Source organism: Cnephaeus nilssonii, assembly GCF_951640355.1.
Source record: "Cnephaeus nilssonii genome assembly, chromosome: 14".
NCBI lineage: Eukaryota > Metazoa > Chordata > Mammalia > Chiroptera > Vespertilionidae > Cnephaeus > Cnephaeus nilssonii.
The window spans coordinates 10,604,947-10,627,869 of NC_137085.1; the positions used below are offsets into that span (position 1 = coordinate 10,604,947).

The 22,923-nt window shown below is 45.5% G+C and overlaps 1 protein-coding gene across 4 annotated transcripts in view; it reads right to left on the bottom strand.

The window, feature by feature from the left end:
• Nucleotides 1–14,073, bottom strand: part of TNC (tenascin C) — an 86,925-nt gene extending 72,852 nt beyond the window's left edge. Inside the window, exon 1 of one of the 4 annotated variants that reach the window (XM_079790357.1) lies at nucleotides 13,813–14,073. The gene's annotated coding sequence lies outside the window, so the exon portion shown is untranslated. The remainder of the gene's footprint in view (nucleotides 1–13,812) is intronic. The other 3 variants (XM_079790358.1, XM_079790359.1, XM_079790356.1) reach the window with 3 other exon arrangements.
• Between the last annotated feature and the right edge of the window lie 8,850 nt (nucleotides 14,074–22,923).

Here is a 22,923-nt window from a genome sequence, read left to right on the forward strand (position 1 = left end):
TCCAGAATAAATATTAGCCATGAAAGACCTTTATGACTTACAGAGAGAGAGCAGGAGGAGCTGCCCATGAACCTGAAATATTTCTAACCCTCGACTTTTATTGAATTTAGCTGTTCAAGCCACTTTAACATGCTGACAGGTATTAATGCAAGGGTAAATTTTTTCTAATTAAACATTCTTGGCAACTGCTATTTTGAACCAAATGCTCTTTGAAACCAAGCAAATTACACAGCTTTTGAGATTTCCCAGGGTTTTAAAGTGTTTGTGTTCCCTGGAAATCTCCAAGAAGGGGAGCATTTATAGAGTGTTTCCCAAACTCACTTGGTTGTTTAGTGTTTGAAGAACATCACTCTTGGACTCTATCTTTTCATTTCCTTATAAAGGATAGGGCAAAACTGGGTTTACAGTTGTATGGAAAGTAATACAATATTCCTATATAATAAAAGCCTAATATGCAAATTGACCATCACTCCAACACACAAGATGGCTGCCTCCATGTGGTCAAAGATGGTCGCCCCCATGTGGACACAAGATGGCCACCACAAGATGGCCAGCAGGGGAGGGCAGCTGTGGGTGATCAGGCCAGCAGGGAAGGGCAGTTAGGAGTGACCAGGCCTGCAGGGTAGGACAGTTGGCAAGGACAAGGCCTACAGGGGAGGGCAGTTGGAAGGGAGCAGACCTGCAAGGGAGGGCATTTGGGGGGACCAGGCCTGCAGGAAAGGGCAGTTGGGAGGTACCAGGCCAGCAGGGGAGGGCAGTTGGGGGTGACCAGGCCAGCAGGGGTGGGCAGTTGGTAGTGACCAGGCCTGCAGGGGAAAACAGTTGGGGGCAACCAGGCCAGCAGAGGAGGGCACTTGGGGGCGACCAGGCCTGCAGGGGAGGGCAGTTGGGAGGGACAAGGCCTGCAGGGGAGGGCAGTTAGGGCGACCAGGCTGGCAGGGGAGGGTTAGGGGCAATTAGGCAGGCTAGCTGTTGGGAGCCAGCACTCCTGGGATTGGGCCTAAACGGGCAGTTGGACATCCCTCAAGGGGTCCCAGATTGGAGAGGGTGCAGGCTGGGCTGAGGGACCCCCCCCCCCCGCATGCACGAATTTCGTGCACTGGGCCTCTAGTTAATGAATAATAATACAAGAATAGACTCCGTTTCACATGGTAAGACTACTTTTGTCCCACCCTGTATACTAGAAGGAGTAATGATATACCTATGAATGGTGAGGATTGAGGCTCTCTAGCAAGTCAAACTAAGATTGAGGCAAACCGTTTAACCTTTATCCTGTGCCTGACACTTACCAAATGCCATTGAGTTGGGACATCGTATGAAGCAAGATTCATTATTCAGGTTGAAGAAGTAATATTTATGCGATAAATATCAGAGGGAAATTCAACATTATTGATAAAAGTAGAGTTGTTAGATTCCTCAAATGGGACCTCTTAGAAGAATGATGTTGGGGAATTGGGGTGTGCATGACGATTTTGTTTACATTTTTAACTTGAGGGGAGGCACAAAGCCAAATGTACTATAATATCTGTGTCTTGGTCAAATTCTCAAAGCCTGGGAAATAGCTAACTCTGCTTGAGTCTGGCCTGGAGAGAGAGTGAGTAAGTGAGAGAAAGATAAAGTGAGAAGTAGCAGACAGGGGAGCTTAAAGATCTCTCCTTTCTGGAAAATTGGACCTCACTTTATGTACTATCTGGAAAAAAAAAAGTATGGCTTCCAAGAAATTAGTTTGAGGATGCTAGCATTTAGAAGGTCTAGACATTACAACTTTTATTTTTTAAAGAATGGACTTAGATGAACAAGTAAACAAGCAAATAAATAAGAAAAGGGGGAAATCCCCTTCTAGACAGGATAATTTAACATATGTCAGAAAAGTCAAGAAATTTGGCCTGAGATAGTGAGGGGCAAAATGGGATGAAACATACAAATGAATAACACTAAGATTTTTCTATGCTACCTTCAGGTACAGAGTTTGGCATATATTTTTGGAGAGGGACTGACTAGATGAGTATTTCTATTTAAATCTCTTTATATATAAACTATCGGCCTGGTGCATGAATTCGTGTATGGGTGGGGTCCCTCTGGGTGGCCTGCGGGGATCAGGCCGAAATGCGCAATCCAACACCGCCTGCAGCTCCTACTTGCCACTCCCGCTCATCCCGGCCCCACTGTGCCTGCCAGCAGGCTCACGCCCAATCAGTGGCCCCACTGTGCCTGCCAGCAGGCTCGCGCCCAATCAGTCCCGATCGGGAGAGGCTCGTGCTGCCACAGCAGCACTCCAGCCATGAGCTTTATGTCTGGAACCCTCCCAAGGGGAGTGGCCTGTGGGATCAGGCTGCAACCAACTCTCCGACATCCCCTGAGGGGTCCCAGATTGCGAGAGAGCGCAGGCCAGGCTGAGGGACCCCACCAGTGCACGATCAAGCCGGGGAGGGACCACGGAAGGGCTCTAGGGCGTGTCCAGCCCATCTCACTCAGTCCTGATCAGCCAAACCCCAGCAGCAAGCTAACCTACTGGTCAGAGCGTCTGCCCCCTGGTGGTCATTGCACATCATAGCAAGTGGTTGAGCAGCCTTAGCATACATTAGCATATTATGCTTTGATTAGTTGTTTGGTTCTGCCGTTCGGTCTATTTGCATATTATCCTTTTATTATATAGGATAATAATACCCAACTTGCTAGTTCTGCCAATTGAAAATTATGTATATAAATTTAGCACACCAACTGGCAGGTGTCAGTAAACTTTTTTCAAGTGACTGGATAGTAAATGTTAGGCTTTCAGATAGATGATCTTTGCCACAAATTCAGTTTTCCCATTGTAGAGAAAGTAGCCATGGCATAAATAAATGAGCATGGCTGTTCGAGTTAAACTTTATTTACAAAAGTAGGCCATTACTCAATATATGGTGACCTTGCTGGAATATTAGTAGTTAATAAATGGCAACTAGTATTATAAAAACCAAATTTAGATTGAACTAGACAGGAAGGAAACTAACAGTTTGTTGCCAGGCTACTATATACTTGTTTTGTGCCAAGCCTTATGATAGATGTTTTTGTTATAGATTATCTTGTCATTTGTCATGGCAACCTGGTGAGATAGGTATTAATATGACTATTAGAAAGCTAAATTGATACTCTGGGAAGGTCAGCAACTGGCCTAAGAGACAGAGCCAGTTTTTGGACTTTGAACTACTATACCAGGTTGACTCATCAAGCAACTTTCTGCAGTTTGTATAAGGGGGAAAAATCAACACTGTTTGATAAAATAAGAGATCAGAGCCCCAGCAGACCCCCTTATCTTCTATTTCCTAGACCTTCAGCAGCAATCTGGTGGCTGTTCATGTGTAGGCACTGAAATATTTGACCTCTGTCTTCCTTCCAGAGCCTCTGGCGGGAGTTAAGTTTTATACACTTCCCCTTTGGAGGGTGCTTAAGCCAAGGTGTATTGTTTGCAAATGCTTATTAGCTTCGAGGAAGATGTTGGCAAGTTTCTTTTGGCCTGAGATGGGTTCCAGGGTCTGCTGAAGCCTGGCTGTGCTCATTGATCATCTTAGCCAAAAGGAGTTGTTAATTAGGGTGACATCCTGCTTGTCTCTACCCCTAGAACTAGTTTTCTTGTTCTGGGCATGCCTGTTTTGGCTCAAGTGATTTGTTTGGCTTATTACTGTAGGTCTAGGCGAGGGGAGCAGATTCATAGTCCTTTTAAATTCTACAAAACCTTGTGCTCCAGTTTAGAATTGACTGGATTATATTCCAAGATGTTTTTAGGTAGATACCCTGTAGGAAAAGGTGAAAAAAAGTGTGGGGATACTGGGTGAAACAAAGCTGAATAGATTAGCTGCTATAGGATTTCTCAGGTCATGCATTATTCTACCCAAAATCGCCCATTGGCTTCCAATCACACACAATAAAACCCTAACTCCTAGCCACTGCCTACAGAGCACATTTACTCATTCATTCAGATCTCTGCTCCAATGTCACCTCCATGTGCCACCTTGTCTAAGAGATCAACCTCACACCACCAGTCATTGCCTGTTCCCTTATTATATTTTATATTCCTTCTTAGCAAATATCTACCTGAAATTGTACTATGAATTTATTTGACTCCTTTTCATTGTCTACCTTCTTCCACCATAATGTGAACTCCATGAATAAGAGGATCTTACATATCTTATTTTCTACTGTATCTCCAACCCTTAAACTATGTATTAGTGGACATATGAACTATGAATTTCTAAGAACAGAACCCAGTCTCAAGTACTTCTCAAACTCTTCTGGTCATAGAATACTTTTTAAGCTGCATCCTACAGAACACATTATTGGGAAATACCTTATTACTAAGAACCATTACAAAAACAAAGACAAAAAAACACACACATTTATAGTAACTGCCAGTTTCTGTGCTAAGTAATACACTGGCATTGCCTCATTTAATCATCACAATAACCTCATGTTTCATTTAATACAGATGAGAAATATGAGACTTAGGGAAGTAACTTGGCTAAGATCACGTAACAAGCAGATAGCAAGCTCTTGAACCCAGAACTTTCTGATGCTACGGCCATACTATTATTATCCAATCCTTCCCCTGGGTGTGAATTTCTCTATATCCTAAGTAGAGAACTGTTTGTCTCCATTCCTTCCTTGAGCCCTTTCCTGCTTCCCACTAGTTGTAGGCTGACCCTTGTTATAACCTCCAGATTTTCCTGTCTCCTATGACTCAGCCTCAAATCCCCAGATGACCTCCTCTGTCCTTGGTACTGGTTTTACAAAATCCCAGGCAGTGCATGCTGTGATTCTGAGGGCCACCTCTGAAAGCAAGGACATTCCTTGAAGTCTGTGTCCCCAGACTGTGCTGGCTTCCTCCTGGCATATACTATGACATCACTCTGCAGGGTTGAGAAACTAGAGGGCAAAGTATGAAAACAATTCCAAGGTCTGGGCTTTCTGAATAAAGTCTGCTGAGGAAGGGGAGGTCCAAACCTGGGAAACAGCAAGGACTGCGGCCTGCTATTGAGAATTAATTTTATTCTAGTTGAGCTCGGTTACAGATAAAATGGGTACAGATTCTCATTTCAAGAGCTTCATTAGCAGGAGGAGTCAACCTGTGAGCAGACAGGCAATTCCAGAATGACACAGTAATGATAGAGAAAAACAAGGGGGGAAGGGTCATCTCATCTCCCTGGAGAAGGTGGTTTCTAAGCTGAATTTTGAAAGGAGATTGTGAGTAGGTGAAAAACATAAGTAAGGTCATTTGAGGAAAGGGAATAGCATTTGGGAGAGCATGCAAGGCATGGAATTGTTGGCTGGTATGGAGGGCATTTGGAGACCAGGAGCCAGAACATGAAAAACAATGAACGCTAGGCTGGGAATTTGACTTTTTCCTGTGGTCGGAAGAGAACCATTTGAAAAATTTTAGGCTTAGGAGGAATGTGACTGCTACAACCTAAGGCTGGTGGGATGGGGCCAATGGGGAAGCTGTTGCAGTGGTCCATCTGTGAGGTGCCACAGCCTGAACCAGGGTGATGGGGATGACGAGTAGGCAGTGATTTACTTGTCAAGGCAGAAGAGTCCACAAGATTTGGTATATGGAAGGGTAGTAAAAAATGTGGAAAGGGAGACAGAGTTAATCCTAGATTTTAGCTGCATTACATCTGCTAATAGAGGAATAGGTTGGGGAGAAGGGCAATGGATCAGTTTCAGTTTGGGTCACTTTGAATGTCATGCCTTTGAATAAAATACATTTGAAGTCCTTGCCTTGGAAGCTGCCCTGGGGTGATTTTAAGAGGAAGCATGGTTTCCCAATGGACTACAACATTTAATGCAAAACATCTGGCTTCACCTCATAAGTGGAAGAGAAGCTTAAACAAGACAGTCTTCCTTAGAGGCGTCCATATTATTGATTGCTCATCATCAACAGAAGTACAGGAGGGTTGGATAAATTTGTCACTGATGAGAAGTTGTCAGAAACTAGTGACACTGGGCAGGCACTCTAAGATGGTTCCCAATGATACTGCCTCCTGCTCGTCACATCTTGTGTCATTCTCTCTCCTTGAGTGTGGGATGGTCTAGTGGCTTGCTTGTGACCAATATAATATGGCTAAGGTGACGGAATGTCACTTGCACTATTAGGAAGCTACACAAGATTGTGATGTTTGTCTTGCTGACAGGCTCTCTGGTTTGATGAAGCAAATGTCAATATTGGAGACACCCAGGTGGAAGGAAGTGAGGGTGGTCTCAGGCCACAGCCAGCAGGGAATTAAAGCCCTCAATCCAACAGCCCTGGAGGAAGTGAGTCCAGCCAACAGCCACCTGAGTGAGCTTAGAAGTGAGCCTTCAGTCAAAACCTCAATCCTGGCCAACCCTGTGATGGCAGCCTCATGAGAGACCCCGAGATAGAAAACCTATCTTAGCTGAGCATGGAATCCTGACCTATAGAAACCATAACACAAGAAATGTGTGTTGTCTGTTCACAATAGATAACAAATACAGAGGACTCCTTGCTCGATGTATGCCGAAGCTATTCAAAGAGTAAAACTCTGTTAATTTTTCCCTTTTAAACAATGTATTAACCCTGACACTTTTTATATTGTCTCTGGCTTCCAAGAGCAAGAGTCAAAGGAACTATAATTCAGTCCTGACCATGTTGCCAATTGGCATGAAATCTTAGATTTTTCCCCTCTGTGGGTCTCAGTTTCACTATCTTTAAAGTGAAGGGAATAAACTAGGCCACCAATTTACAAAACCTCTTTTTTTTTGGTCACAGAACTCTTTCATTAAATGACATTTCACGAGGAAGCTCAGTGTGCAAAACAGATAAAAGTGGTGGTGTTTTAGTTGAAATAAGGTCGAAGCAGCCCTGGCCTTTTGAAAAAACACAAACAAAATCTAAGTTTTTAATTATTTCAGAGAGGGAGGGAGAGAGAGAAACATCAATGAAGAGAGAGAATCATTGATCAGCCACCTCCTACACGCCCCCTACTGGGGATCGAGCCCACAACCCAGGCATGTACCCTGACTGGGAATCAAACCATGACCTCCTGGTTCATGTGTTGATGCGCAACCACCGAGCAAGACTGGCCGGCCTAGCCTCATCCTTTTAAAACCAGTGGCCAAGCCCTTGGCTTGGAGATTATTGACCTCTTTTGGTTTCAATGTTCTATGCATTTTAGGGAGATTTTTTGTTTTGTTTATTTTCTAACAACCTACACCTAGAGGTTAGATCACTGTTCTGTGACATCTCTGTATTGTTTGTTAGAACAATGACTACAGAGGACTCCTTGGTTCTGTATATGCCAAAGCCATCTCTGTGACCATCCCAGGGCCCAGGGCATAAGTACTCAGAGGGCAGGCCACTTCGGAAGAACTCAAGGTGGACCTGCTCAAGGTGGTTTTCTCTCTGAACCTGTCCTGGGGGCTGAGGGTTGAGCCCCCCTATTGTTCCAAAGATCCCTTTACCTAAAGTCCACCACCAGCAACTCTCTTAGTTGTGCTAAGTATTCGCCCTCAGTACGGAACTACCCTTTAAAAATGTAAATATGTTTCTAGCAAGTCGCCTGCTGTCCCTAACCTCTGTTTCTACCTTAAAAAATGGGAATAACACCTGAGTGTGGAGTGGCACGGTGAAAGAAGCACCATGTGGGAGTTAGGCCTCGGGAGGAGCCAAGCCACCACTTTCTACTTTGAGCAAGTGACGGCCTTTCCGCCTCAGTTCACTTGTAGTTGCGGGGAGAATCTGAGAGTCATGCACAGAAATGTTACTTAGACATGTATAAATCCAGGAGTATCCTACTTGGTTTAAATTTATCTGGCATGTGAATAGGCTTCATAAATCAAAGAGCACAGTTCAGAAGAAAAGCAATGCTGTGCTGTCGCTCCATTTCCTTTGGGCCAGCAGTTTCTTCAACACCGTCCCCAGGGCCTGAGACCTGCCTGCAGGTGGCCAGGCTTCAGGGATAAAGACCTGCCTCATGGATGTACTTGACATCAATGGCAGTCAGGTGGAAGGGGAGCCCTTCATCAGAAGCAGAGAACTCGGTGGGAACCAGAAAGCGGGTGTGTACACCAGCCCGCCAGGCACACTCGCCTCACTCAGGCTGTACTTGACCATGTGCGTCCATGCTCCAGGTCTCAGGATAGTGGGCGGGATGAGGGGTGCATCAGGTTCATTCTCCTACAGCTCAGAGCTCAGTAGAGGAAACATATTACATCAGAAACCATACACTATTACTGAGTTTCTACAGGAAGTGAAACCCGAAGGAGCAAGTTAGAGATCCCAACAGTGGCAACGCTGCTGAAGAGAACACAAGGGCCGGGAAGACAAGATTTTGACTCTTCCTCAGCCTTGCTGTGTCTAGCCCTCTCTGGTGTCAGAGATGAATTATGGTGCTGAGCACGACTTGCTTACCATGCTGATTATAAACACTTGCTTGGGATTTGAAACTGGCTCTGAGTTCTGGCTCCAGCAATGACGATCTGTGTGATGTTGGAGAAGGAAGCTACTTAAACTCTTACAGGCTCAGGTTCCCGTGTCTGAATTGCTGGAAACAACGGTGCATGATTCAATGGCATAATGCCTGTAGAGCACTCAGTAAATATTGGCTATTATGATCATTCCCAAGGCCCCTCCTAGGAGAACTTTTTGAACATGTGCATGCAGAAGTTAGTAGCAGCCAGTTCACCTCCTCCAGGGTCAGAGTTGATCAGCGGTTAATTCTAAAGCAGACTGTCTACTCAGAGCTTACGAAATACCCCTGGCTCTTGACATAGGTTGTTTGGAGAGGGTTCAAGGGCCAACCAAACCTATTTGGGTTACTACAGCTGCATCATGAAGGATCTGTGAATTGCAGGAAACTTAAAAAATCTGAGCTAAGTTGGCATGAAATAATTTTTATCATTTCTAATAACAAATACACTAAAATACACACAGAAGGGATTTTCCATTCATGGTCTTCTTTCAACATGAGCATTTCCATTTTATTCAATGGTGGAGGGTCAGAGGGACTCCTTAAGCACTGAATTAGGTGGTTGCTCAAGTTCGGGAGAAGCTGGAATCATGAGACAGAGGAGAAGGAAACAGTAAGATTTCTGGGCTTAAGGGCATAACTGGGAGAGAAAAAGAAAAGGCCTGGTCCCAGGGTTATAATCAGGTAGGACACAGACTTTTCTCTTAGGCGAGGCCACTGCTGTTTTTGTCTTGGGTGACAATATTGCCTGGAGTTTGAGGGGGTTTCCCCCTTTGGAAAGGAGACGTCATCTAATGTTTCCCACGTGTTGAGGGTGTTCATTCTAGCCTGGGATTAGATTCCAGGGGGTTCCCTGTCGTCCTCAAAGTGAGAAGTGATTGAGTCCTCACCCTCCTCTCTGAGGCTACAAGGGAGTTTGTGGCTCAGAACCTACGGCATTTCCTGATCCCCCCGGAGTTCACTGCCCCAAGGCTGCACACCGATTTGACTTTCTCTCCCCGTTAGCCCTTTAAAACCAGGTGCTCAGTTCACCTGGCTATCAGAGAGGGTGCAGGTACAGCCCTGCTTTCCCAGGCAGAGCGCCCACCTGTCCTGCATGGAAATGTGTGAGCATCTTTCTGCAATGAAAAATCAGTGGTAATGACCTCGTTGCTACCTCTAGAATCATTCTTCTCTCTCCGGGGCTGAAATTTGACCTTTTCTGTTTTCAGGCAGAGAAGGGCCCCACTAAGGTTGACCTTTCCTGAGGGCCATGAAAAATGATATATGCCGGCCATTCCGTAAAATCAATAGACAGCAATGGGTCGGGGGCTTCTCCACCGCTTGGCCAATCACTGGGAGACATTGCTAAGGTTCTGTAAGAGGGAAGCCCGGCCTGCCTTCAGGAGACAAGGCAGCATAGTGGAAAGAATGGGAGGGCTTTAGCCAGAAGGCTTGGGTTCAAAGCCAACTCCGCTCCTCACTTATGGAAAACCCTCAGATGAGTCACTTAACTTCCTTGAGCCTCGATTTTTTTTGGCCATAAAATGGAGCTAGTCATTCATAACTTTTAGTGTTAGAGTGGGAATTATGAGAAATCACAGTCAAACCCTTCTATCACACATGGGATATATAACCTTCAACATTAACTATTTTGAGTGTGTGTATTTTACCATCACAAAGAGATTGTGCATTAAGAGTCAACTAAATGTTACCTACTTTCTGCTTTTCAAACGGACACGATTTAGTGTGGAGGGACTTGTGCTTGAAGCCAGGTGGATGTTTTCCCTAAAAGAAAGCATGGGTGTCCTACGGCCGAATGGCTCAGTTGGTTGGAGTGTTGTCCCATACACCAAAAGTTTTGGGGTTTGATTCCATGTTGGGGCCGCTATCTAGGTTTTGGATTCCATCCTCGGGTGGGGGGGTGGTATATGGGCAGCAACCAATTGATATTTCTCTCATCAATGTTTCCCTCTCTTTCTCTCTCCCTTCCTCTCTCTCTAAAAACATATCCTAGGGTGAGAATAATAATAAAAAAAAAAGCATGGGTGTATGTCTATAGAAATCAAGGGGCATGGGTGTGTGTCTACAGAAATCAAGGGGTAGGTGAGAATGGCGTTCTGAGTTCTTTGTGAGCATTAGAAAGGTTAGGATTAAGAGGGACGTGTTTTTCATTCTGTCAGCTTGAATTCCCTTTCCAAATTCCATTCTGGTTATATGATCAGGCTACCACTGAATTTATGGGTGGCCACAATCTGGCTGGAGGGGCAGATTTAGTCAGAAAGGAAGTTTATTCCTTCTAAAGGCAGTGCAAGAAGCAGCAGCATTCGGCATGTACACAGTAGAATGTGCTTCTGACTTGGGGTTTTGGGGACATGGGTCTGAAAACTGGCTCCATCCCTCTGAGTCCTAGAACTCAGGAAAATGGTCTCATTCTCTTTGCTTTTCAAGCCAAGTCTCTAATAGGTTTGGTCCATTCCTCAGGGACATGCGGCTACTTAGTGAGATGATGTATGCAAAGGGCCTATAGATTATCAATACATTAATTAATCATCCTTCTCGTCTGATCGCTGTGGCTAGGACTTCTGCACTGTGTTGCGTAAGACTGGTGAAAGCAGACACCCCTGTCTAGTTTCTGATCTTAAGGGAAATGCCTTTAGTTTTTGCCCATTGAGTTTGATGTTGGCTGTGTGTCTGTCATATATGGCCTTTATTACGTGGAGAGGAAAACAGAAACAGAGGCATGGATGCATGCCACACACTGGCAACTGTCTGAGAGGAGAGGAGAGGGAAGAACTGGATGAAAGAAGAAGGGATCAGTCAAAGAGCAGATACATAACCCACAGGCACAGACAACAGCGGTGATGCCCAGAGGGAAGGGGGCGGGGCTTTGGCAGAGGTGGGCAAGGGGGAGATGGGGACATCCGTAACAGTTTCACAATAAAAGTAAAGTAAGAAAATCATCCTTCCTTTAGCATTTTATACTTCCCACACATGTTCTTGTCTACTGTACTACTTAGGAAATTGCTCCGACTTCCATTAGAGGTGGGAACTCGGAGAGGCACAGATCCTTGTCAAAGGGAAAAATTGCAGCCTAGACGCACACCACCTGGCTTCATTGCTTTTAACTGTGTTTTCTGTGTTCAAGGTTCTACGGAAATGTCCCAGAGGCTGAGAGCAACAAGCTGAGTATTGGACCCTCCACCCCCATTTCAACCCCATCAGCCCCACATTTCCCCTGCCAGATATTGGGGTTTTGCCCTCAATTTCATTTAATGAATATGAAAACCATTGTCTGAGAACATTAATTAGTCTTGGACAAGTCCTTGTAAACAATCAAACCAAGAAAAACCTCCGTTTATTGAGCTCTTACTATGTGCCAGGTAGTGTGCCAAGAATTTGCCACACATATCTGATCTCATCTGAGCTCTGTGAGGTTAAGATCGGCATCCTCTCTATACGGGTGCAAAGCTGAGGGCTGAAAGGTCAGTGATGTCTTGGGGGTTTCGGAGATAGTGGGGGATGAGATAGGGAAACTAGATATTTCAAACAAAGCATTAAAAAAACACACTTTAACAATTAAGATTAGCAGCACCCCTTTCAATCTTTATCTAATTCATTCTGTTTAGGCAAATCAGAGAATATTCATATCATGCACCCTTTTCTTCCCCCAAACACTGTCATGTCAACTCATTACAGCTCTCAGGGTCGAAGTGCACTCACATCTATTGCAAAGGGCTCCGATACACCCTATGCCAGCAAACTTCCCACGGGTTTCCTTAGCACGGGACAAACCTCTCCCCAGTCCTGAGCTGGCCTTGTCATATTGCAGGACAAGGCGGGAAGCAGGCTGGGGTGGGCAGCCGGTCTTATTTCTAAAGCACATATGGGAAAGCTCCATAAAAAGGGGGGGAAAGTCCACAAAACCTGAGAAAGAAGTATTCATTCTTCAAGCGGGGCTCTCGCCTGCTCTCCCTCTGGACGGAAAGCATTTCCAAAGAGTCCCCCGGCAGCATCGTGCTTTATGGCCGACAGCTTTAGAATCTGCAAAGGCCCGAACTCAAAACCTGGCGCATTCTGGAGTCAGAACCCAGCATTTATATCAGCCCCAGGCGGCTCCCTTTTCTCCCGACCTGTGCCAACTCAGCCTCCTGCTTGTAAAATACAGCCAGACTCCGACCTGCCAGCCTAGTGAGACACCTCAGACCTGGCAAGATAAAATGCCAGGGAGTGGGACAGGCGGGTGAGGAACGCACGAGAAACAATCCAACGTTGGCCAAGTGCCCCTTTTAACCTCCAAGGTGAGGGCAGTTTTGGGAAATGCCAATGATTATAGAAACTTCCAGTTACTGAGCAATCACTCCTTTTCTCTCCTTAATGACAACAGAAGTGATCCTGCCCATTTTAGAGAAGTAGAAACTGAGGCTCAAAGAGGTTATGTACTTTCAACAAGGTCACACATGGGGTGGTGGTGGTGGGGATACGAAAGGGATCCCCCACGTCAAAACCTGAGCTCTTAATCCCCTACAGCACCAATGAGAGAGGGGAACCCCTGTGTTCTTTCCAGCCAGCCAGGGGAAATAGGGCTCCCCTCATCCTGGGGGAGAATTTGTTTCTTAGGGCTTTCTCTAAAGAGAAGTCAGGAGGGAGAGGTGATTCTAGAATGATATGGCACACTGCTGGCTCTAAGCGCCCCAAACATGCCCATGTGCCCAGCCCCAGGACCAGTGGGTCAGGAGGCATCCGCAGGGAGTCCCCACCCTTCAGAACAGGGGTGCCCAGCTCTCTGGTCTCAGAGCCTGAGGCTGTCTGTCCACCTGGCCCTAGGAGTCACCGTGTGGCTCCTGTGCCCAGCCCTCACCCGCTCCCAGGTCGGACCACAGGGTGGATGTGGTGGGGTGAGGGGATGATACAAAAGGGAAAGTGTAAGGTGAGGGCTGCTTAGATGTAAATGTGTACTGTTCTCTCCACAATCAATCTCCCCTATCCCATCCCAGTGTAAGGCTCTCAACAAACTTCAATGTGCAAACTCATCTTCCCTAACCCTCCCAGAAATCTGCACAGGTGAATCAGCCAGGCAGGGAGTGAAGCGAAAGTTCTTATTTTTCCTCTGAAGAATGGCACAGATAAAAACTTTTTTACAGAAAGTGCCTTCCATGTGTGACTATTCATAGAACTAGAACAAACAGATGAAAGTTTACGGAAAGCAGCAAACAGCCCAGGTGCACCCAGATCAGAATAAATACCCCACGTTGCTAGCGGCGCAGAGAAAACAAAAGTTTTGTAATTATGAAAAAAGCAACCCATTTGGTACCAGGAAGGCAAACAGTATGTCATAATGACCTTTGGTGATGGGGCGAGACAGACTTACCTTTCGGGAGCTGGCAACGACCTAGATTCTTGAATGAACCAGCTCCATGGAATGAGTGCCCGGAGGTGAGCTGCAGCGGCTCCCAGGTGGCTGCCCCGGAGTCCCCCTACCTCGCGCTGCCTTTGTTCCGAGGAGGGGCTGGCGTGTCTGCGCGGGAGAGCGTGGGACAGTAGGCAGGCTGTGGCCAGTGCAGCCAGCTTTGGCTGGCTTATATAGTGAGCTCCTTCCTCTGTAATGGGACGCCTCGCCTCCAGACATCCTTTCCCACTTTTTCAGTTGGCGAATTAAAGGAACAGCCCTCCCAGCGGAGGAACGGGGTTAGCTCATGAAAGAGCTCTCACTGCCTGCTCTCTGCCAGGAAAAGAGCTCATTTGCATACAATTTATGGCGAAAGTAGGAATTCCTGCTTCCCTCCCTCCTGCCCCTGACTCAGAGCAGCTGGGAGTGATGTGTGAGTTTTGCTTTGCTCCCCAAAGGGATTTTCTAATTGTGAGACAGAAGCCCAGGGAGGGAGAGGCAGGATCAGGGGGTCTGGCTCTGCACCTCCCAGGGCTGGAAACGTGACCGTGACCAGGGCTCCCTGGGCTCTGGGCTCTGCGCAGCAGCTGCTCACTGGCACCTCTGAGAAAGCAAATGTGTTCCTGGAAAGAGGAGATAAAGCCTTTCAGAAGCTGGGGAGGTTTGGGTTTCTCTGGGCCAGCAGAAAGATAGCCCAGGATTAGTTCTCAGCAGGTGGAGACAAGGCCACGGCCCAGATCAGTCCCACATCTCCCCTGGGAGGCAGCCATGCCAGCTGCCTGGAGGCGGCATTGCCCCAGCCCCAGTGCCCCACAGGGAGCAGCTTTCTGACCCTGTGCATGCCCTGCGCCTGGTCCTGTCTTCTAAGCTGCACCTCCCGGGCAAAGTTCTCTGAGGCTTATTCTCAATGCTGAAAGGTGTCGGTCACAAACAAAAAGAAAAAAAAAAAGGTAATGTCTTGGGAGGAAAAAATGTCTCTATAGCCGTCTAGGTTTTCTGCCCCGTTTAAGAATTAAATTGGTGTGAGATGGATTAACAGGAGGAAATAAAATTGCCTTTGTATGTATGGGGGCTCCATAAGAATATGAAGAGTCCCTAGATGGCCAGGCAGTGGGGCTTACGTGCCTTTCTGAAGGAAGGAGAAGGGGAAGAAGTGGGGCTGCAAAGGGGAGGAAAGCAAATCACACGAAGATGACAAAACAAATATTTGCCAGGCCACCCGGAGACAATGGGACACACAGAGGACTTTGGTCTTCAAGCCCTGCCCCCCTATCCTTTGTGGATACCTCTGCTGATAGTGCCCACCCTGGACAACCCTTTAAATTCCTTTGGGCAGTTAAGGGGGCAAGTTCAACAAGCCCTGCCTGAGTCTTTTGCTTCTTAAAAACAATCAGCCTAAAACAGTGGTCGGCAAACTCATTAGTCAACAGAGCCAAATATCAACAGTACAACGATTGAAATTTCTTTTGAGAGCCACATTTTTTAAACTTAAACTTCTTCTAACGCCACTTCTTCAAAATGGACTCGCCCAGGCCGTGGTATTTTGTGGAAGAGCCACACTCAAGGGGCCAAAGAGCCGCATGTGGCTTGCGAGCTGCAGTTTGCCGACCACGGGCCTAAAACATTCCCCATGCCAAAGAAACACATTTTGGGGTGGCAACATCCTGCTCCTTCCAGTAACAACTTAATCTTTGACACATAAGCTGCGCTTCTGCCCTCCAGCCTGCTGTGGATGGCTTCCAAGCTCTGAGTCATCATAGGTTTGGTGGTTAGGATGCATCCAGCACCCTCCGGGCACACAGGCATTTGAGGGGATGGGGAAGAAGCGAAGCGAGGGCACGGCCCCCATGCTTGAGCTTGTCACGGCACATGGTCGTTTTGTGATAGTAGAGGGACTTGAGGCATCGTGGAACCTGTAGCTGGCGCTGGGCCCTCCTCCATTAGGTCTATATTAGGTACCATGCAAAGTGCTTTATAGACATTATTTCGTAACATCCTGGCAATCACCCTGTGATAGGCACCAAGTGCTGTCTGACCCTTTTCACAGACAAGAGACTGAGGTTCAGAGAAGTAATGTAACTCCACTAAGGGAATACACCTGGGAAGCATTCAGATTATAACACTGGGCTCCATCATTCTTCCTATTACACACCAAGGCCCAGGAGCACTGTAGGCTGATGTTTAAATGATGTTTAATGCCTTATTAGATTATAACACTGCTTGTATAAACATCACTGCCACATCTGAATATGGAAGATATGCTTCTCTGTTCAGGACAGCTAATTCAGAGATGGTTGATTTTTACTAACCACTAATCAGAAATTTCAATTAGCCACCTATTTTCAATACTGAATGATATCACCTCTATGCTTGTGATTTTTATTGTTGTGGGCCTTAGTCTCCCCATCTGAAAAAAAATGGGACAAGGTTATCCCTATGGCCGCTCTGGCTCTGGTATCCTAGGATTCTCTGCTTAAGTGACCGTCCCAGACGGCAAGAAAGCCCATAAATAGTCATGTCATAAAACAGCTCATTTGAACTTTTGAACCATTTTGGCTAATTCAAATGTTAGTTGTTTTGGAAGTTTTTAATTCTGTGTTTTAGCCAAGCACATTGTAGTAGCACAAGGCTGTGTCTTCCAACCGGTAGTGAATGCTTCATGCCTCTTGGCTTTCCAATGTCTGCCAAGTGGACCTCCCGGGTTAGGGAATAAAGTACTAGAATAGCACATAAGCCACGGCATATAGGCTGCATTTACACATCATATAGAATCCATATATATTAACAACTATATGTGCTTTTAACAAGATAAAGAAGCATTCATTGCCTCTCCATGGTATAATTATGTCCATGTATGTCTGTGGGGAGCTGGCACGGCCAAGGCATACTCAGCCCCAGGGCGCCTTATGTGCCATGCCAGCTCAGCCAGGTTCAGTGAACCCGAGTGGGGGTGATGAAGGATTGAGAAAAGATAGACAAGAGAATGAAAGCAGCGCCATGAACTACAAGCCATGTCTTTATTTTATAGCCGATGCCACGAGGCAAAGTAGGCCGTGGTCAAGATGTTTACAACATTCTTGTGAGTTTAGATCCTACTCAATTACATGCACCTGACCAAGCTTTGTTTACTTGCAGCCTATATCACTTAGGCACGTGGGGCCATGTGTTCGGACCATAGGTTCAAGCTGACACCTACAGCTGTTGGCTATAATGGTGCTGGGAGGGCTCTGCCCTCCAAGCTGGGACTTGCACGTGGCCACGAGAGGACTGTGCCCTCTCATCAGTCCAAGGCTTGAACCTGTCCAAACTCTGTAGCCGCTCTCCACATATGTCTAATTTTTCCTCCTTCACTCTAGGCTTCTAGAGGACAGTGACCATGCCTGCATTTTCTGTGCCTAGCACAGAGCCTTGGGTATAACAGAAGCTCAGTAAATGTTCACTGAATGAGTGGAGGAACATGTGAATATTTGAAATGCTGTGCTTTATAATGAAATCCTTTCTTTTTCACCCGTAGAGCGTAAGAAGGAAATTAGATTATTGTATCCAACACAGCCACTGCACAGATGAGAAAAGAGGAGCCCAGGGAGGTGGCTTAGCCAAGGCCTGCGTGGCTGCTTTCCATGCAGATGGTCACCACAGTCAGAACTGAGCAATCAAGCCATGTGAGACATTACGGCAAAGGATATTTATGAGATTAACAACCACTCATCCTCCTGTCTGCCAGAGGCCACACGTCTTGGCTTCTGTCTTACCGTTGCATCCTTCTTAGTACTGCTTGTAAACACCACCTCTGCACAGAGTTCTCAGCCAGAGACGGATTTTGTTGTTACTCATTTGCAATCCTCATTCACAGGTTGTTGGTGTAGGCTGCAGATTGGAGGCCAGAAGGAACATGGGGGTTTGCCTCAGGTGAGATCATTCTCATTTCCTTGAAGGTCTGTAATAGATCAGCCAATGAGTGGAATATTGGCCGGGACTGGCACTATCTGAGGAAGCCGAGTGTCCATTTCTTTGAGAAGTCTGTCATCCACTTCCCAAGGGACCCCTTGCTTCCCACCTCTCACTGTTCTTCTTCTTGGAACTCATCTAGTGCTAACTCCCATCCAAAGGTCCCATGTGACTTTATATTGGCCAGAAATCTCTTCCAAAGCAACGAAGGAGCTCTAGTCCCACACAATAGGCTAGTCATTCAATCAAATGCCTTTTTAGAGTCAAGGTTCCCCAGTCTTTCTTCGGTGCTCTTTTTATCCATCTTTTTGCACTTTTCCTTGGTAAAAAAATCTCAAAGAGGACAATGGTCATTGAATGAGTGGCAAGATAAGGAGAGATTCCCTGTCTAATGGAATACAGCAAATCAGCTGTGTAATCAACCCATTATTAGGTTTTCTGGTCAGCATGGCAGAGTGCAAAGAGCTTTGGTTTCTTGTAGTGTCAAGTCTTGATGCTGCATCAACATACTGTGTGACTTTGACCGAATCCCTCCCTTCCCTGGTTTTCAGTGTCCTAGTAACAAACGAGCAATCCGTAAGGATCTTAGCAACTTAAACATTTTAAGTAAAAAAGTAAAAGAAATAATTCAGAAGCCTCTGAGCCTTTTCACATTCAATACCCTGTCCCTAAAATAACCCTTTTCCCACTTTATTCACATGGCAAATTCCTATATTATTTTTTCAAGATTTACTTCATAGTAGTTCTAAGAGAGTTTCCACCACCTTATATTCAGAGAGAAGGGCCCCTCCTCTATGCTTATCCAGACTTTCATTTTTAGCACAGTGCATAAATTGCCTGTTTATCTCATTAGACCATGGATACTTTTCATCTGTTTATTCACAAATCTGTTTATAGTCAGCATCTGTTTATGAGTGGTGTCTATTCCATGCCACTTGTTATTTTGAATATAATTTCTCTATATCATGGCATTTAGAATGGCATAGATCTATGGTAGAAGTCAACAATAAAACTTTCTTGAAATTATTTATTAGATGATTAGAGTATTTTTTGTTATCTGTGATTTATTCATCCATTTTCTCAATGGAACTGTGAGAGCTCCTTGAGGACAAGAATTGTGCTTTCCATGCGAAAGCACTGGGAAATCAACTAATGTTCTCATGAAACGACTGACTGATTGGCTGAATGATGGAAAAAGTGGAAAAGGCATAAGATAGGCTCAGGTGGTTTGGGGTTTAACCAGCTTGACCATGTGCAAAGTGAATTCCCTTGAGAAAATCATGTCCCTTCTCTGAAACTCAGATTTCTCAAGAGTGAGACAGATAAAAATCCCTACCTCCAGTACCACCCAGAGCTGGTGTGAAGATCAAGTGAGAGCGTGGAAAAGAACGCGCTCAGTAAACCTGACGCCCTATGCAGCTTTTTAAAATAATGAATAATGATCCCCCCCTCACACCAATCTCAGTTGAAAGCTCACACTGCAAGGCCCTAGTGTGCTTATTCCAGCAGGAGTCCGGCTTCTAGGCTTCTATCTAGAGTGTTTCTGGGCTCTGCAGGGACAGCTGGAGAGGAGGAAGTTGAAGCCACTGGCTACTGTCCTGTCTGCTAACACCTTCTGAAGACTGCTTCTTACCACGGGGAAGAAGGAGAGTTCAAAAGACCAGCATTGGCCAATGCTAAGTGAGAAGGTCTGGGGTTGTGCATTATCCCCAGAGGGCTAGGAAGTAGTTTTGGTCATGTTTACTGGTCTGCAGTGATGAATACAATGAGTCAAACCCCCTTGGGCCCAATGCGTGTCAGAGAGGGAACACACAGCTTTGAAGCCAATGCAGACTGAATTTCTTTGATTTGCCACAGCTGAGCTAGATACTCCTGAGGAAGTATTTGTCCTTTTCCTGATTTCCTTCCTTGGTTTTCCTTAGATTTTTTTCGTGTGAACAATGGCTCACATGAAGTAGTTTGCATGTATTAAGTTCTGTGATCTTTATAATGAGCCCCTTGAGTAGACCCTACTATATTATATATTATTCCCATTTTCAGACGGTGGGTTGTGAGGTATAGAGATGCTAAGTAAATTAGCATTTATTATTCCAAGACACGTGAATAATAAATGGCAGGAAGAGGATCCAAACCCAGGTTGTGGACTTCAGACCCTACATCCTATTATGTGTGTGTGTGTGTGTGGGGGGGTGCTTTTATTTCAACCATTTCCTGAAGGCAAAGATGGCATTCTTGGACTCAGATCGATCTGAGTGATTATGGAATTTGTGCCTAAATATCTAATGAGGCAAGAAAAGCCTTGGTTTAGTTTCTTTGAGTGGAAAGTCGGCAGGGTTTAATGAAAGGTCCATGTCTGTCTGTGCTAATGCAGGAACTGCGACCTCGGGCAAATTAGTTGGTTTCCCTGTTATAGGTCCTCACTTATAAACGGGTACAATCATAACTGATACTTCTCAGAGTCATTCTCGGGATTAAGAATATACAGTCAAATGTTTATGCTGGCCACATTCTAAGGAATCTCCAAATGGTGGTCACTTATTCTACTATGGGGCATTTATTTGCTCATCTTTAAATGATGGAAAAGAGAGAATCTCAGATATTTTCCAGAAATATTCTCACTAAAATAAGAAGGGCTAATAACATGTATAAGCACATGAATAAATACACAGCTCGTTTTGTTACAGGCCATCAGATTCCCAGGTTGATGGACCTGAGTGTTGGTTACTCATTTACTAAAATATCCTTCATAACTCTCCCCTGCATCTTGGCATGCACATGCCGCGCCCCCCCCCCCCCCCCCAACACACACACACTCGTGCTCATTGAAATGAGTATTTTCCTAAAGCGGTGATGGACAACCTTTTGAGCTTGGTGTGTCAAACTTCGCCAAAAAACTGAGCATAACTCGGGTAGTGTTTCACTTTGAGGAAAAAACATTATTTCGCAAATGTTTCATCAGAAATGGCTACGTGTGTCAGTGCTGACACACGTGTCATAGGTTCGCCATCACTGTCCTAAAGGGCTGTTTATTGTTGAGAGATTATTTATCTGGAAGAAATTGTATTGACCTTCTTTGAAAAGAGGAACTACATTTGCCTATACAATCAATAGAGGGCTCTAAGGGCCTGTTCTCCACTGTTTTCCAAGTCTTTACATATTGTGTGTCTTCGGGGGAGGCTGGAAACTTCTCCCCTATTCAGAGTCAGCTGGATGGCATCCCTTGCCACAGAGCTGGAAGCTCCCCCAGCAGGGCCTAGAGATTCACTGGTATCGCAGAGGCAAGGGCATCACTGTGCTCCTTGGGAAAGACCTCTGGGCTGGGCTTGGTCCTGACTGGCCGGCTTACTGCTACTCCTTTCCTACCCACAGCCTTCCCAAAGCATGGGGGTAAATATAACACATAATTGCCAATAACATTACAAAGCATGAATATTATTTCAGTCCTTACAGGTTAAGCTATGCCCATATTCCAGGCGAGGAAACTGATGTGAGGAGTGGTCAAGAGACTTGCTTAAAGTCACATAGCCAGCACATGGCTTGATAGAAAGTCTCCACATGTCAAATACTGGGCTCTTTGGTTTCCACTGCAGAAACCACTTATAAAGAATGTTCTTTTATCAGTGTTATGGGGTACAATGGTATAAAAAAAGAAGCCCGTGATTTGAAACTAGACAGACTTGGATTTAATTCCAGCAATGCCATTTATGGGTGTGTGAAATGTTTCCAATTCCTTCTGTGTAATGGAGGTGAGGATACTCACTTCATAGAGTCAACAGGACTGTGATAGGCTAAATAACGACTCACGCCCCACCCCCAAGATAGCCATGTCCCAATTCCCCTGAACCTATGAATGCCTTATATGGCAAAAGAGACTTTTCAGATGTGGTAAGTTAAGGACTATGACATGAGGAGATTATCCTGGGTGCAATCACAAGTGATCTTCTAAGAGGGAGACAGAGTGTTATTTCAATACAGAAGAGGAGAAGGCACTGTGACTAGGGAACAGAGATTGAAATGATGTGGCCAAAAGCCAAGGAATGCTGGCAGTTACTAGAAGTTGAAAGAGGCAAGGAACAAATTCTCCCCTGTAGTCTTCAGAAGGAACGAGCCCAGTGGACAACTTGAACTTAGCCCAATAAAACTCATTTCAGACTCTGCCCTTTAGAACTAGAAGAGAATAAATTTCTGTTGTTTTAACCACTGAGCAATTTGTTACAGGAAACTAATATAAGAAAAAAACTGGGATGATATCTCTGTTTTGTGTATAACAGGACCTTGAAATGGTAATTTCATCTCATCAGGTTTTCAAATACCTTCTTGTTGTAGCTTCTTTAGTAAGACTTTTAGGTATTGGCTGGAAGACAGGGAAAGAAAGAGAAATTAGAGGGAGCCGCAACCTCCACCGTTTGCCTGACAGTTTTGAAGTGGCCTCTTGATGTGGAAGCTTTGCAGTGTTGAGTGATGTAGCCCAGAGAGAGGAGTAAAACTGGACTAAAACAGTACATCCTTATCATTCCAGAGTCAGCCTGACCCTAATCAGTGTCAGGCTTATCTGCGTAGCTGCTCATCTATATTCTGAGGATTCATCCAGGGTGCACTTTGTCAAGTGAAAAGAGCTCATTGATCACTGTGCTCAAGTGAGAGATAAGAAAAGGAGGCTCAGAGTGGTTGCCTGAAAATCGTGGTCAGCTGAGGCTAAAATGCAGCTCTGCTTATTCTTGGAACAATGTTTCACATGGAGGAAGCGACTTGTCTAGATTTCTGTAAGACCCACAAAATCAGAGGGGTTTGTGGCTTAGAAAATCCTTCACACTGATGAGTTTCTTCTACATAGATAGAACAGACATGTAAAGGTGACAGAGAAGAGTAAGCAGACACATGCTAGCTCCCCACTCCCTCCCTGCTTCTGTGCAAGATCCACAAATCCTAACTCTCTTTTCAGCTCTCCTTTGATTTCCTTTTTGCTCTGTGATCTCATCAGATGGAGCTGTGGTATCTGGGGACCAAAGGAGACTCATTGTGAGCCGCCAGGCAAGTCTTTCAGACACTGTCTCAGAGAATGGCCTCTATAGGGGAAGTTCAAAAGCTTTCTAAATTCTTCAGAACACCTGCCCAGGCCAGGACTGGACTCAACTTGCAGATGAA